The sequence below is a fragment of the Siphateles boraxobius genome, unplaced genomic scaffold (assembly GCF_051911475.1).
Source record: "Siphateles boraxobius isolate OS27281-9 unplaced genomic scaffold, OSU_SipBor_1 520, whole genome shotgun sequence".
Taxonomy (NCBI): Eukaryota; Metazoa; Chordata; class Actinopteri; order Cypriniformes; family Leuciscidae; genus Siphateles; species Siphateles boraxobius.
Genome location: NW_027509165.1, coordinates 18717 through 30810, shown reverse-complemented (window position 1 = coordinate 30810; position 12094 = coordinate 18717). Strand labels below are relative to the sequence as shown.

The 12094-nt window shown below is 41.4% G+C and overlaps 18 non-coding genes across 18 annotated transcripts; all 18 read left to right on the top strand.

The window, feature by feature from the left end:
* The first annotated feature begins 854 nt into the window (after positions 1-854).
* Positions 855-928, top strand: trnat-agu (transfer RNA threonine (anticodon AGU)). The gene has a single exon. It is a non-coding gene; the product is annotated as a tRNA-Thr (tRNA).
* A 139-nt stretch (positions 929-1067) lies between these two features.
* On the top strand, positions 1068-1156 carry trnar-ucu (transfer RNA arginine (anticodon UCU)). The gene is given in 2 exon segments: positions 1068-1104; positions 1121-1156. It is a non-coding gene; the product is annotated as a tRNA-Arg (tRNA).
* A 536-nt stretch (positions 1157-1692) lies between these two features.
* Positions 1693-1766, top strand: trnat-agu (transfer RNA threonine (anticodon AGU)). The gene has a single exon. It is a non-coding gene; the product is annotated as a tRNA-Thr (tRNA).
* A 139-nt stretch (positions 1767-1905) lies between these two features.
* On the top strand, positions 1906-1994 carry trnar-ucu (transfer RNA arginine (anticodon UCU)). The gene is given in 2 exon segments: positions 1906-1942; positions 1959-1994. It is a non-coding gene; the product is annotated as a tRNA-Arg (tRNA).
* A 536-nt stretch (positions 1995-2530) lies between these two features.
* On the top strand, positions 2531-2604 carry trnat-agu (transfer RNA threonine (anticodon AGU)). Its single transcript has one exon. It is a non-coding gene; the product is annotated as a tRNA-Thr (tRNA).
* Positions 2605-3313: 709 nt separating this feature from the next.
* Positions 3314-3387, top strand: trnat-cgu (transfer RNA threonine (anticodon CGU)). Its single transcript has one exon. It is a non-coding gene; the product is annotated as a tRNA-Thr (tRNA).
* An 831-nt stretch (positions 3388-4218) lies between these two features.
* Positions 4219-4292, top strand: trnat-ugu (transfer RNA threonine (anticodon UGU)). The gene has a single exon. It is a non-coding gene; the product is annotated as a tRNA-Thr (tRNA).
* A 139-nt stretch (positions 4293-4431) lies between these two features.
* On the top strand, positions 4432-4520 carry trnar-ucu (transfer RNA arginine (anticodon UCU)). Its single transcript is given in 2 exon segments — positions 4432-4468; positions 4485-4520. It is a non-coding gene; the product is annotated as a tRNA-Arg (tRNA).
* Positions 4521-4656: 136 nt separating this feature from the next.
* trnat-cgu (transfer RNA threonine (anticodon CGU)) lies at positions 4657-4730 on the top strand. Its single transcript has one exon. It is a non-coding gene; the product is annotated as a tRNA-Thr (tRNA).
* A 747-nt stretch (positions 4731-5477) lies between these two features.
* trnat-agu (transfer RNA threonine (anticodon AGU)) lies at positions 5478-5551 on the top strand. Its single transcript has one exon. It is a non-coding gene; the product is annotated as a tRNA-Thr (tRNA).
* Positions 5552-7182: 1631 nt separating this feature from the next.
* trnat-agu (transfer RNA threonine (anticodon AGU)) lies at positions 7183-7256 on the top strand. Its single transcript has one exon. It is a non-coding gene; the product is annotated as a tRNA-Thr (tRNA).
* A 139-nt stretch (positions 7257-7395) lies between these two features.
* Positions 7396-7484, top strand: trnar-ucu (transfer RNA arginine (anticodon UCU)). The gene is given in 2 exon segments: positions 7396-7432; positions 7449-7484. It is a non-coding gene; the product is annotated as a tRNA-Arg (tRNA).
* A 1075-nt stretch (positions 7485-8559) lies between these two features.
* Positions 8560-8633, top strand: trnat-agu (transfer RNA threonine (anticodon AGU)). Its single transcript has one exon. It is a non-coding gene; the product is annotated as a tRNA-Thr (tRNA).
* A 139-nt stretch (positions 8634-8772) lies between these two features.
* trnar-ucu (transfer RNA arginine (anticodon UCU)) lies at positions 8773-8861 on the top strand. Its single transcript is given in 2 exon segments — positions 8773-8809; positions 8826-8861. It is a non-coding gene; the product is annotated as a tRNA-Arg (tRNA).
* Positions 8862-9397: 536 nt separating this feature from the next.
* trnat-agu (transfer RNA threonine (anticodon AGU)) lies at positions 9398-9471 on the top strand. Its single transcript has one exon. It is a non-coding gene; the product is annotated as a tRNA-Thr (tRNA).
* Positions 9472-10178: 707 nt separating this feature from the next.
* On the top strand, positions 10179-10252 carry trnat-cgu (transfer RNA threonine (anticodon CGU)). Its single transcript has one exon. It is a non-coding gene; the product is annotated as a tRNA-Thr (tRNA).
* An 831-nt stretch (positions 10253-11083) lies between these two features.
* Positions 11084-11157, top strand: trnat-ugu (transfer RNA threonine (anticodon UGU)). The gene has a single exon. It is a non-coding gene; the product is annotated as a tRNA-Thr (tRNA).
* Positions 11158-11521: 364 nt separating this feature from the next.
* trnat-ugu (transfer RNA threonine (anticodon UGU)) lies at positions 11522-11595 on the top strand. Its single transcript has one exon. It is a non-coding gene; the product is annotated as a tRNA-Thr (tRNA).
* The last annotated feature ends 499 nt before the right edge of the window (positions 11596-12094 follow it).

Genomic DNA, 12094 nt, shown 5'->3' with positions numbered 1-12094 from the left:
ATTGTTGGCCACCTACCTAGAAAAAAAAGAAGAAAAAAAAACACGCTTTCCATTTCTCCAAGCTGAAACAGCATTTAGATGTATCGTAACTAGAGGTTCCCGAAACATTTGAGACACGAGTACTGAGAGTTTCGATCCAGAAATAAATGGCTTGAGATATTCCCTTGTCCCTTGAAGGAATACAAGTTTATTAAAAGGTTTAATCTAACTTCTAATACTATCATATATAAACTGAGAAAGTTCTGTTTGTTGAAGTTAGCATTTCAGGTTAGGATGGTAAATGATATCAGCTGTGAAACAGTTTCCAGCAAGAGAATCTGGCAAATCCTGTTTTCTCCATTGTAAGTTAAATGAGTCTGATCACTGAGACTTTCTTTAATGGCTCTGAGATGGCTCTTGGAACCAGAGTTCCTGGCCACTATCAGCATTTGAATAGTTATGCTGATTCCATTGGATTGGTAATGCCCTCAGAGTAGGGTGTGTTCGTACTACATTTGCATGCTTTGTTTGAATTTATCTCCACCTCCAGAAGTCCCTCCTCTTAAAATGCCTATAATATACCATGTAAAGTTACTTTAATTTAGACGATGTTGGAATGACTGCAGCTACCGACAAGCAATAAAGAACTTCTGCTTGGAAAACTTCCACCGTCTCCTGGTCTGAGCTTCTAACTTTTCTACAAAGAAAAAGTTCACAACACCCTTATCCCTCAACAGAAGCCTGCACACCTTTCAGGTTTTGGAAATAATCCTGTAACTTCAAAGGGACCTATTCATGATGTAATCAGCTATTCCCCTGACATGCTACCTCTTTTAGACTTTGTATACAAAAGCATCGAACCAGCGACAGTAACTGGCGCTGTTGCTTAGTTGGTCAAAGCGCCTGTCTAGTAAACAGGAGATCATGGATTCGAATCCCAGCAGTGCCTATGCCACAGGATGTGGGCACCGCTCACTTAATCTTTTACATATGTAAATCTTTGCATGCTGAACAGTGTGCATCTGCACAAAATGAGGAAATCTAAGAAGTGATGTGCATCCAATAGCGTCTTAAAGCTTGTCTTTTGTGGCTCTGTGGCGCAATGGATAGCGCATTGGACTTCTAGATTGTGAATGGAGGTATTCAAAGGTTGTGGGTTCGAGTCCCACTAGAGTCGTGCATACCCTCTATTGCTCAGATGTCTTTGTGTTGGACAGGCATATGCTTAAAACTTGAATCCACAAACTACTTCAGAAGCATACCCTTCACGTTCTGCTTATTTCCCTTATTGGACACACCCAACTCAGATCACAGAGTACTCTTCTAATTAACTTAAGTCACCTATTTAAATAAGAATAGGTTGAAATCCACTGGCCTAGGCCAAAATCTGCAACAACCTATTGTTGGCCACCTACCTAGAAAAAAAGAAGAAAAAAAACACACTTTCCATTTCTCCAAGCTGAAACAGCATTTAGATGTATCGTAACTGGAGGTTCCCGAAACATTTGAGACACGAGTACTGAGAGTTTCGATCCAGAAATAAATGGCTTGAGATATTCCCTTGTCCCTCAACAGAAGCCTGCACACCTTTCAGGTTTTGGAAATAATCCTGTAACTTCAAAGGGACCTATTCATGATGTAATCAGCTATTCTCCTGACATGCTACCTCTTTTAGACTTTGTATACAAAAGCATCGAACCACTGACAGTAACTGGCGCTGTGGCTTAGTTGGTTAAAGCGCCTGTCTAGTAAACAGGAGATCATGGATTCGAATCCCAGCAGTGCCTATGCCACAGGATGTGGGCACCGCTCACTTAATCTTTTACATATGTAAATCTTTGCATGCTGAACAGTGTGCATCTGCACAAAATGAGGAAATCTAAGAAGTGATGTGCATCCAATAGCGTCTTAAAGCTTGTCTTTTGTGGCTCTGTGGCGCAATGGATAGCGCATTGGACTTCTAGATTGTGAATGGAGGTATTCAAAGGTTGTGGGTTCGAGTCCCACTAGAGTCGTGCATACCCTCTATTGCTCAGATGTCTTTGTGTTGGACAGGCATATGCTTAAAACTTGAATCCACAAACTACTTCAGAAGCATACCCTTCACGTTCTGCTTATTTCCCTTATTGGACACACCCAACTCAGATCACAGAGTACTCTTCTAATTAACTTAAGTCACCTATTTAAATAAGAATAGGTTGAAATCCACTGGCCTAGGCCAAAATCTGCAACAACCTATTGTTGGCCACCTACCTAGAAAAAAAGAAGAAAAAAAACACACTTTCCATTTCTCCAAGCTGAAACAGCATTTAGATGTATCGTAACTGGAGGTTCCCGAAACATTTGAGACACGAGTACTGAGAGTTTCGATCCAGAAATAAATGGCTTGAGATATTCCCTTGTCCCTCAACAGAAGCCTGCACACCTTTCAGGTTTTGGAAATAATCCTGTAACTTCAAAGGGACCTATTCATGATGTAATCAGCTATTCTCCTGACATGCTACCTCTTTTAGACTTTGTATACAAAAGCATCGAACCACTGACAGTAACTGGCGCTGTGGCTTAGTTGGTTAAAGCGCCTGTCTAGTAAACAGGAGATCCTTGGTTCGAATCCCAGCAATGTCTTATCTGTGGCTTCTAAGAGTAGTCATTCAATCATCTCTGATGTGAAAGACAATCTGGACTTCTCGGTTGCAAATGAAGGTTTTAAAAAGTGTGCCGTTTTTTGGGTCCCACCAGAGTCACGAATGGTGTCCCTTAGCACAGACGTCTTTACCAGATTGACATTTGCTTAAAGCTGGGGTTTTCCAACTTTTTCAGAAGCCTACGCAGCACATTTTTCTTCTTTTCCTTATTGAGCACACCCAAGTCAGATCGTCCAGTACGTTACTTATCAATCAATTATTTGATTCACCTGTATTAAATGAGAGAGATAATAAAAAATATATATATATATGTGGTGCAGATGCGCTTCAAGAATGGTTTGCAAGCTCCTGGCTTAGGCCTGAAATCTGCTACTACCGATTGATATGGTCAAGCCTATGGATATTTGTACAAACAAAGTCTTTAAATATATGAAGAATAATACATGGATATCTTTCTGGATTTTGCCCTTTCATATCAGAAGAAGGCTCAGGAAACATTTTAGGCATTACTATCGAGAGTGTAGAGCCAAAATTAAATGAGTTCAGACATTCCCTTGAGGCGTGAAAGGCCCTCGTGTTTTGGAAACAATCCTCTTACCTCTAAGGGACCTCGTTCATGACGTGATCAGCTGTTTTCCTGATGTGGTACCTCTTTTAGACTTGTTTTACCAACAAATTTCACAGTACCTGGCGCTGTGGCTTAGCTGGTCAAAGCGCCTGTCTCGTAAACAGGAGATCCTGGGTTCAAATCCCAGCAGTGCCTTTGGCACAGGATATGGGAGTGCTTAACCTTTTCACATATGAAAGTCTTTGCATGACGAACTGTGTTTACCTGCACAAAACTGGAAAAACTTAAGAAGTGCTGCGCATGCAACACTTCCCTGAAGTGTGTCATTTTATGGTACAATGGATAGAACTTTGGACTTCTAGGATGCGAATGGAGAAATTCCCTGGTTGTGAGTCCCACCAGAATAGTCAGTGGCCTCTTTTGCTCTGATGTCTCTGTGAGTCAGACATATGTTTAAAACTGGGGTCCACAAACTACTTCAGAAGCCTACCCTTCACATTCTGCTCATCTCCCTTATTGGACACACCCACGTCAGATCATTGAGTACTCTACTAAGTAGCTCAATTAACTCTGTTGAAATAAGGAAGATAACGAAAATGTATAGCGTCTGGGAGGTTTCGAGAATGGTTTGAAAACCACTGGCTTAGGCCAGAATCTGCTACTTCCTATTGTTGAGATCCAGCCTCTGGATGTATTCAAAACAGTCTTTACAAATATGAATATATAATTCATGAAAATCTTTCTGGATTTTGTCTTTCAGATCAGCTGAAAGCATAGCAGAGATTGCTTTCCATTTCGCCCAGCTGAGACAGAATTTAGATGTATTGTAACTGGAGGTTCCAAAAACATTTCAGACACAAGTATTGAGAGTTTCAGATATTCCCTCTTTCTTCAACAGAGCCCTGCATGCCCCTCGGGTTTTGGAAATAATCCCCTAACCTCTTTCATGATGTAATCAGCTATTTTCCTGACCTGCTACCTCTTTTAGACTTTTTATGCCAACACATTGTAGAGAGTTCAGCAAGTGGCGCTGTGGCTTAGTTGGTCAAAGCGCCTGTCTTGTAAACAGGAGATCTTGGGTTCGAATCCCAGCAGTGCCTATGCCAGTGGATGTGGGCACCACTCACTTAATCTTTTACATATGTAAATCTTTGCATGCTGAACAGTGTGCATCTGCACAAAATGAGGAAATCTAAGAAGTGATGTGCATGCAATAGCGTCTTAAAGTTCGTCTTTTGTGGCTCTTTGGCGCAATGGATAGCGCATTGGACTTCTAGATTGTGAATGGAGATATTCAAAGGTTGTGGGTTCGAGTCCCACCAGAGTCGCGCATACCCTCTATTGCTCAAATGTTTTGGAAACAATCCTCTTACCTCTAAGGGACCTCGTTCATGACGTGATCAGCTGTTTTCCTGATGTGGTACCTCTTTTAGACTTGTTTTACCAACAAATTTCACAGTATCTGGCGCTGTGGCTTAGCTGGTCAAAGCGCCTGTCTCGTAAACAGGAGATCCTGGGTTCAAATCCCAGCAGTGTCTTTGGCACAGGATATGGGAGTGCTTAACCTTTTCACATATGAAAGTCTTTGCATGACGAACTGTGTTTACCTGCACAAAACTGGAAAAACTAAGAAGTGCTGCGCATGCAACACTTCCCTGAAGTGTGTCATTTTATGGTACAATGGATACAACTTTGGACTTCTAGGATGCGAATGGAGAAATTCCCTGGTTGTGAGTCCCACCAGAATAGTCAGTGGCCTCTTTTGCTCTGATGTCTCTGTGAGTCAGACATATGCTTAAAACTTGAATCCACAAACTACTTCAGAAGCATACCCTTCACGTTCTGCTTATTTCCCTCTTTGGACACACCCAACTCAGATCACAGAGTACTCTACTAATTAACTTAAGTCACCTATTTAAATAAGAATAGGTTGAAATCCACTGGCCTAGGCCAAAATCTGCAACAACCTATTGTTGGCCACCTACCTAGAAGAAAAAGAAGAAAAAAAAACACGCTTTCCATTTCTCCAAGCTGAAACAGCATTTAGATGTATCGTAACTGGAGGTTCCCGAAACATTTGAGACACGAGTACTGAGAGTTTCGATCCAGAAATAAATGGCTTGAGATATTCCCTTGTCCCTCAACAGAAGCCTGCACACATTTCAGGTTTTGGAAATAATCCTGTAACTTCAAAGGGACCTATTCATGATGTAATCAGCTATTCTCCTGACATGCTACCTCTTTTAGACTTTGTATACAAAAGCATCGAACCAGTGACAGTAACTGGCGCTGTGGCTTAGTTGGTCAAAGCGCCTGTCTAGTAAACAGGAGATCCTGGGTTCGAATCCCAGCAGTGCCTAATCTGTGGCTTCTAAGAGTAGTCATTTAACCTTCTCCTTCTCTGACGTGAAAGTCTTGGCAGGAAAGACAATCTGGAGTTCTCGGTTGCAAAAGAAGTTTTTAAAAAGGTTGTCGTTTTTTGGGTCCCACCAGAGTCACGAATGGTGTCCCTTTGCACAGACGTCTTTACCAGACTGACATTTGCTTAAAGCTGGGGTTTTCCAACTTTTTCAGAAGCCCACGCAACACATTTTTCTTCTTTTCCTTATTGAGCACACCCAAGTCAGATCGTCGAGTACGTTAATTATCAATCAATTATTTGATTCACCTGTATTAAATGAGAGAGATAATAAAAAATATATATATATGTGGTGCAGATGCGCTTCAAGAATGGTTTGCAAGCTCCTGGCTTAGGCCTGAAATCTGCTACTACCTATTGATATGGTCAAGCCTATGGATATTTGTACAAACAAAGTCTTTACATATATGAAGAATAATACATGGATAACTTTCTGGATTTTGCCATTTCATATCAGAAGAAGGCTCAGGAAACATTTTAGGCATGACTATCGAGAGTGTAGAGCCAAAATTAAATGAGTTCAGACATTCCCTTGAGGCGTGAAAGGCCCTCGTGTTTTGGAAACAATCCTCTTACCTCTAAGGGACCTCTTTCATGACGTGATCAGCTGTTTTCCTGATGTGCTACCTCTTTTAGACTTGTTTTACCAACAAATTTCACTGATCTGTGGCTTAGCTGGTCAAAGCGCCTGTCTCGTAAACAGGAGATCCTGGGTTCAAATCCCAGCAGTGCCTTTGGCACAGGATATGGGAGTGCTTAACCTTTTCACATATGAAAGTCTTTGCATGACGAACTGTGTTTACCTGCACAAAACTGGAAAAACTAAGAAGTGCTGCGCATGCAATACTTCCCTGAAGTGTGTCATTTTATGGTACAATGGACAGAACTTTGGACTTCTGGGATGCGAATGGAGAAATTCCCTGGTTGTGGGTTTTGAGTCCCACCAGAATAGTCAGTGGCCTCTTTTGCTTTGATGTCTCTGTGAGTCAGACATATGTTTAAAACTGGGGTCCACAAACTACTTCAGAAGCCTACCCTTCACATTCTGCTCATCTCCCTTATTGGACACACCCACGTCAGATCATAGAGTACTCTACTAAGTAGCTCAATTAACCCTTTTGAAATAAGGTAAATAACGAAAATGTATAGCGTCTGGGAGGTTTCGAGAATGTTTTGAAAACCACTGGCTTAGGCCAGAATCTGCTACTTCCTATTGTTGAGATCCAGCCTCTGGATGTATTCAAAACAGTCTTTACAAATATGAATATATAATTCATGAAAAGCTTTCTGGATTTTGTCTTTCAGATCAGCTGAAAGCATAGCAGAGATTGCTTTCCATTTCTCCTAGCTGAGACAGAGTTTAGATGTATTGTAACTGGAGGTTCCAAAAACCTTTCAGAAACACGTATTGAGAGTTTCAGATATTCCCTCTTTCTTCAACAGAGCCCTGAATGCCCCTCGGGTTTTGGAAATAATCCCCTAACCTCTTTCATGATGTAATCAGCTATTTTCCTGACCTGCTACCTCTTTTAGACTTTTTATAGCAACACATTGTAGAAGGTTCAGCAAGTGGCGCTGTGGCTTAGTTGGTCAAAGCGCCTGTCTAGTAAACAGGAGATCCTGGGTTCGAATCCCAGCAGTGCCTATGCCAGTGGATGTGGGCACCGCTCACTTAATCTTTTACATATGTAAATCTTTGCATGCTGAACAGTGTGCATCTGCACAAAATGTGGAAATCTAAGAAGTGATGTGTATGCAATAGCGTCTTAAAGCTTGTCTTTTGTGGCTCTGTGGTGCAATGGATAGCGCATTGGACTTCTAGATTGTGAATGGAGATATTCAAAGGTTGTGGGTTCGAGTCCCACCAGAGTCGTGCATACCCTCTTTTGCTCAGATGTCTTTGTGTTGGACAAGCATATGCTTAAAACTTGAATCCACAAACTACTTCAGAAGCATACCCTTCACGTTCTGCTTATTTCCCTTATTGGACACACCCAACTCAGATCACAGAGTACTCTACTAATTAACTTAAGTCACCTATTTAAATAAGAATAGGTTGAAATCCACTGGCCTAGGCCAAAATCTGCAACAACCTATTGTTGGCCACCTACCTAGAAAAAAAGAAGAAAAAAAAACACGCTTTCCATTTCTCCAAGCTGAAACAGCATTTAGATGTATCGTAACTAGAGGTTCCCGAAACATTTGAGACACGAGTACTGAGAGTTTCGATCCAGAAATAAATGGCTTGAGATATTCCCTTGTCCCTTGAAGGAATACAAGTTTATTAAAAGGTTTAATCTAACTTCTAATACTATCATATATAAACTGAGAAAGTTCTGTTTGTTGAAGTTAGCATTTCAGGTTAGGATGGTAAATGATATCAGCTGTGAAACAGTTTCCAGCAAGAGAATCTGGCAAATCCTGTTTTCTCCATTGTAAGTTAAATGAGTCTGATCACTGAGACTTTCTTTAATGGCTCTGAGATGGCTCTTGGAACCAGAGTTCCTGGCCACTATCAGCATTTGAATAGTTATGCTGATTCCATTGGATTGGTAATGCCCTCAGAGTAGGGTGTGTTCGTACTACATTTGCATGCTTTGTTTGAATTTATCTCCACCTCCAGAAGTCCCTCCTCTTAAAATGCCTATAATATACCATGTAAAGTTACTTTAATTTAGACGATGTTGGAATGACTGCAGCTACCGACAAGCAATAAAGAACTTCTGCTTGGAAAACTTCCACCGTCTCCTGGTCTGAGCTTCTAACTTTTCTACAAAGAAAAAGTTCACAACACCCTTATCCCTCAACAGAAGCCTGCACACCTTTCAGGTTTTGGAAATAATCCTGTAACTTCAAAGGGACCTATTCATGATGTAATCAGCTATTCCCCTGACATGCTACCTCTTTTAGACTTTGTATACAAAAGCATCGAACCAGCGACAGTAACTGGCGCTGTTGCTTAGTTGGTCAAAGCGCCTGTCTAGTAAACAGGAGATCATGGATTCGAATCCCAGCAGTGCCTATGCCACAGGATGTGGGCACCGCTCACTTAATCTTTTACATATGTAAATCTTTGCATGCTGAACAGTGTGCATCTGCACAAAATGAGGAAATCTAAGAAGTGATGTGCATCCAATAGCGTCTTAAAGCTTGTCTTTTGTGGCTCTGTGGCGCAATGGATAGCGCATTGGACTTCTAGATTGTGAATGGAGGTATTCAAAGGTTGTGGGTTCGAGTCCCACTAGAGTCGTGCATACCCTCTATTGCTCAGATGTCTTTGTGTTGGACAGGCATATGCTTAAAACTTGAATCCACAAACTACTTCAGAAGCATACCCTTCACGTTCTGCTTATTTCCCTTATTGGACACACCCAACTCAGATCACAGAGTACTCTTCTAATTAACTTAAGTCACCTATTTAAATAAGAATAGGTTGAAATCCACTGGCCTAGGCCAAAATCTGCAACAACCTATTGTTGGCCACCTACCTAGAAAAAAAGAAGAAAAAAAACACACTTTCCATTTCTCCAAGCTGAAACAGCATTTAGATGTATCGTAACTGGAGGTTCCCGAAACATTTGAGACACGAGTACTGAGAGTTTCGATCCAGAAATAAATGGCTTGAGATATTCCCTTGTCCCTCAACAGAAGCCTGCACACCTTTCAGGTTTTGGAAATAATCCTGTAACTTCAAAGGGACCTATTCATGATGTAATCAGCTATTCTCCTGACATGCTACCTCTTTTAGACTTTGTATACAAAAGCATCGAACCACTGACAGTAACTGGCGCTGTGGCTTAGTTGGTTAAAGCGCCTGTCTAGTAAACAGGAGATCCTGGGTTCGAATCCCAGCAATGTCTTATCTGTGGCTTCTAAGAGTAGTCATTCAATCATCTCTGATGTGAAAGACAATCTGGACTTCTCGGTTGCAAATGAAGGTTTTAAAAAGTGTGCCGTTTTTTGGGTCCCACCAGAGTCAAGAATGGTGTCCCTTTGCACAGACGTCTTTACCAGATTGACATTTGCTTAAAGCTGGGGTTTTCCAACTTTTTCAGAAGCCTACGCAGCACATTTTTCTTCTTTTCCTTATTGAGCACACCCAAGTCAGATCGTCCAGTACGTTACTTATCAATCAATTATTTGATTCACCTGTATTAAATGAGAGAGATAATAAAAAATATATATATATGTGGTGCAGATGCGCTTCAAGAATGGTTTGCAAGCTCCTGGCTTAGGCCTGAAATCTGCTACTACCGATTGATATGGTCAAGCCTATGGATATTTGTACAAACAAAGTCTTTAAATATATGAAGAATAATACATGGATATCTTTCTGGATTTTGCCCTTTCATATCAGAAGAAGGCTCAGGAAACATTTTAGGCATTACTATCGAGAGTGTAGAGCCAAAATTAAATGAGTTCAGACATTCCCTTGAGGCGTGAAAGGCCCTCGTGTTTTGGAAACAATCCTCTTACCTCTAAGGGACCTCGTTCATGACGTGATCAGCTGTTTTCCTGATGTGGTACCTCTTTTAGACTTGTTTTACCAACAAATTTCACAGTACCTGGCGCTGTGGCTTAGCTGGTCAAAGCGCCTGTCTCGTAAACAGGAGATCCTGGGTTCAAATCCCAGCAGTGCCTTTGGCACAGGATATGGGAGTGCTTAACCTTTTCACATATGAAAGTCTTTGCATGACGAACTGTGTTTACCTGCACAAAACTGGAAAAACTTAAGAAGTGCTGCGCATGCAACACTTCCCTGAAGTGTGTCATTTTATGGTACAATGGATAGAACTTTGGACTTCTAGGATGCGAATGGAGAAATTCCCTGGTTGTGAGTCCCACCAGAATAGTCAGTGGCCTCTTTTGCTCTGATGTCTCTGTGAGTCAGACATATGTTTAAAACTGGGGTCCACAAACTACTTCAGAAGCCTACCCTTCACATTCTGCTCATCTCCCTTATTGGACACACCCACGTCAGATCATTGAGTACTCTACTAAGTAGCTCAATTAACTCTGTTGAAATAAGGAAGATAACGAAAATGTATAGCGTCTGGGAGGTTTCGAGAATGGTTTGAAAACCACTGGCTTAGGCCAGAATCTGCTACTTCCTATTGTTGAGATCCAGCCTCTGGATGTATTCAAAACAGTCTTTACAAATATGAATATATAATTCATGAAAATCTTTCTGGATTTTGTCTTTCAGATCAGCTGAAAGCATAGCAGAGATTGCTTTCCATTTCGCCCAGCTGAGACAGAATTTAGATGTATTGTAACTGGAGGTTCCAAAAACATTTCAGACACAAGTATTGAGAGTTTCAGATATTCCCTCTTTCTTCAACAGAGCCCTGCATGCCCCTCGGGTTTTGGAAATAATCCCCTAACCTCTTTCATGATGTAATCAGCTATTTTCCTGACCTGCTACCTCTTTTAGACTTTTTATGCCAACACATTGTAGAGAGTTCAGCAAGTGGCGCTGTGGCTTAGTTGGTCAAAGCGCCTGTCTTGTAAACAGGAGATCTTGGGTTCGAATCCCAGCAGTGCCTATGCCAGTGGATGTGGGCACCACTCACTTAATCTTTTACATATGTAAATCTTTGCATGCTGAACAGTGTGCATCTGCACAAAATGAGGAAATCTAAGAAGTGATGTGCATGCAATAGCGTCTTAAAGTTCGTCTTTTGTGGCTCTTTGGCGCAATGGATAGCGCATTGGACTTCTAGATTGTGAATGGAGATATTCAAAGGTTGTGGGTTTGAGTCCCACCAGAGTCGTGCATACCCTCTATTGCTCAGATGTTTTGGAAACAATCCTCTTACCTCTAAGGGACCTCGTTCATGACGTGATCAGCTGTTTTCCTGATGTGGTACCTCTTTTAGACTTGTTTTACCAACAAAATTCCCAGTGTCTGGCGCTGTGGCTTAGCTGGTCAAAGCGCCTGTCTTGTAAACAGGAGATCCTGGGTTCAAATCTTAGCAGTGCCTTTGGCACAGGATATGGGAGTGCTTAACCTTTTCACATATGAAAGTCTTTGCATGACGAACTGTGTTTACCTGCACAAAACTGGAAAAACTAAGAAGTGCTGCGCATGCAACACTTCCCTGAAGTGTGTCATTTTATGGTACAATGGATAGAACTTTGGACTTCTAGGATGCGAATGGAGAAATTCCCTGGTTGTGAGTCCCACCAGAATAGTCAGTGGCCTCTTTTGCTCTGATGTCTCTGTGAGTCAGACATATGCTTAAAACTTGAATCCACAAACTACTTCAGAAGCATACCCTTCACGTTCTGCTTATTTCCCTTATTGGACACACCCAACTCAGATCACAGAGTACTCTACTAATTAGCTTAAGTCACCTATTTAAATAAGAATAGGTTGAAATCCACTGGCCTAGGCCAAAAGCTGCAACAACCTATTGTTGGCCACCTACCTAGAAAAAAAGAAGAAAAAAAAACACGCTTTCCATTTCTCCAAGCTGAAAC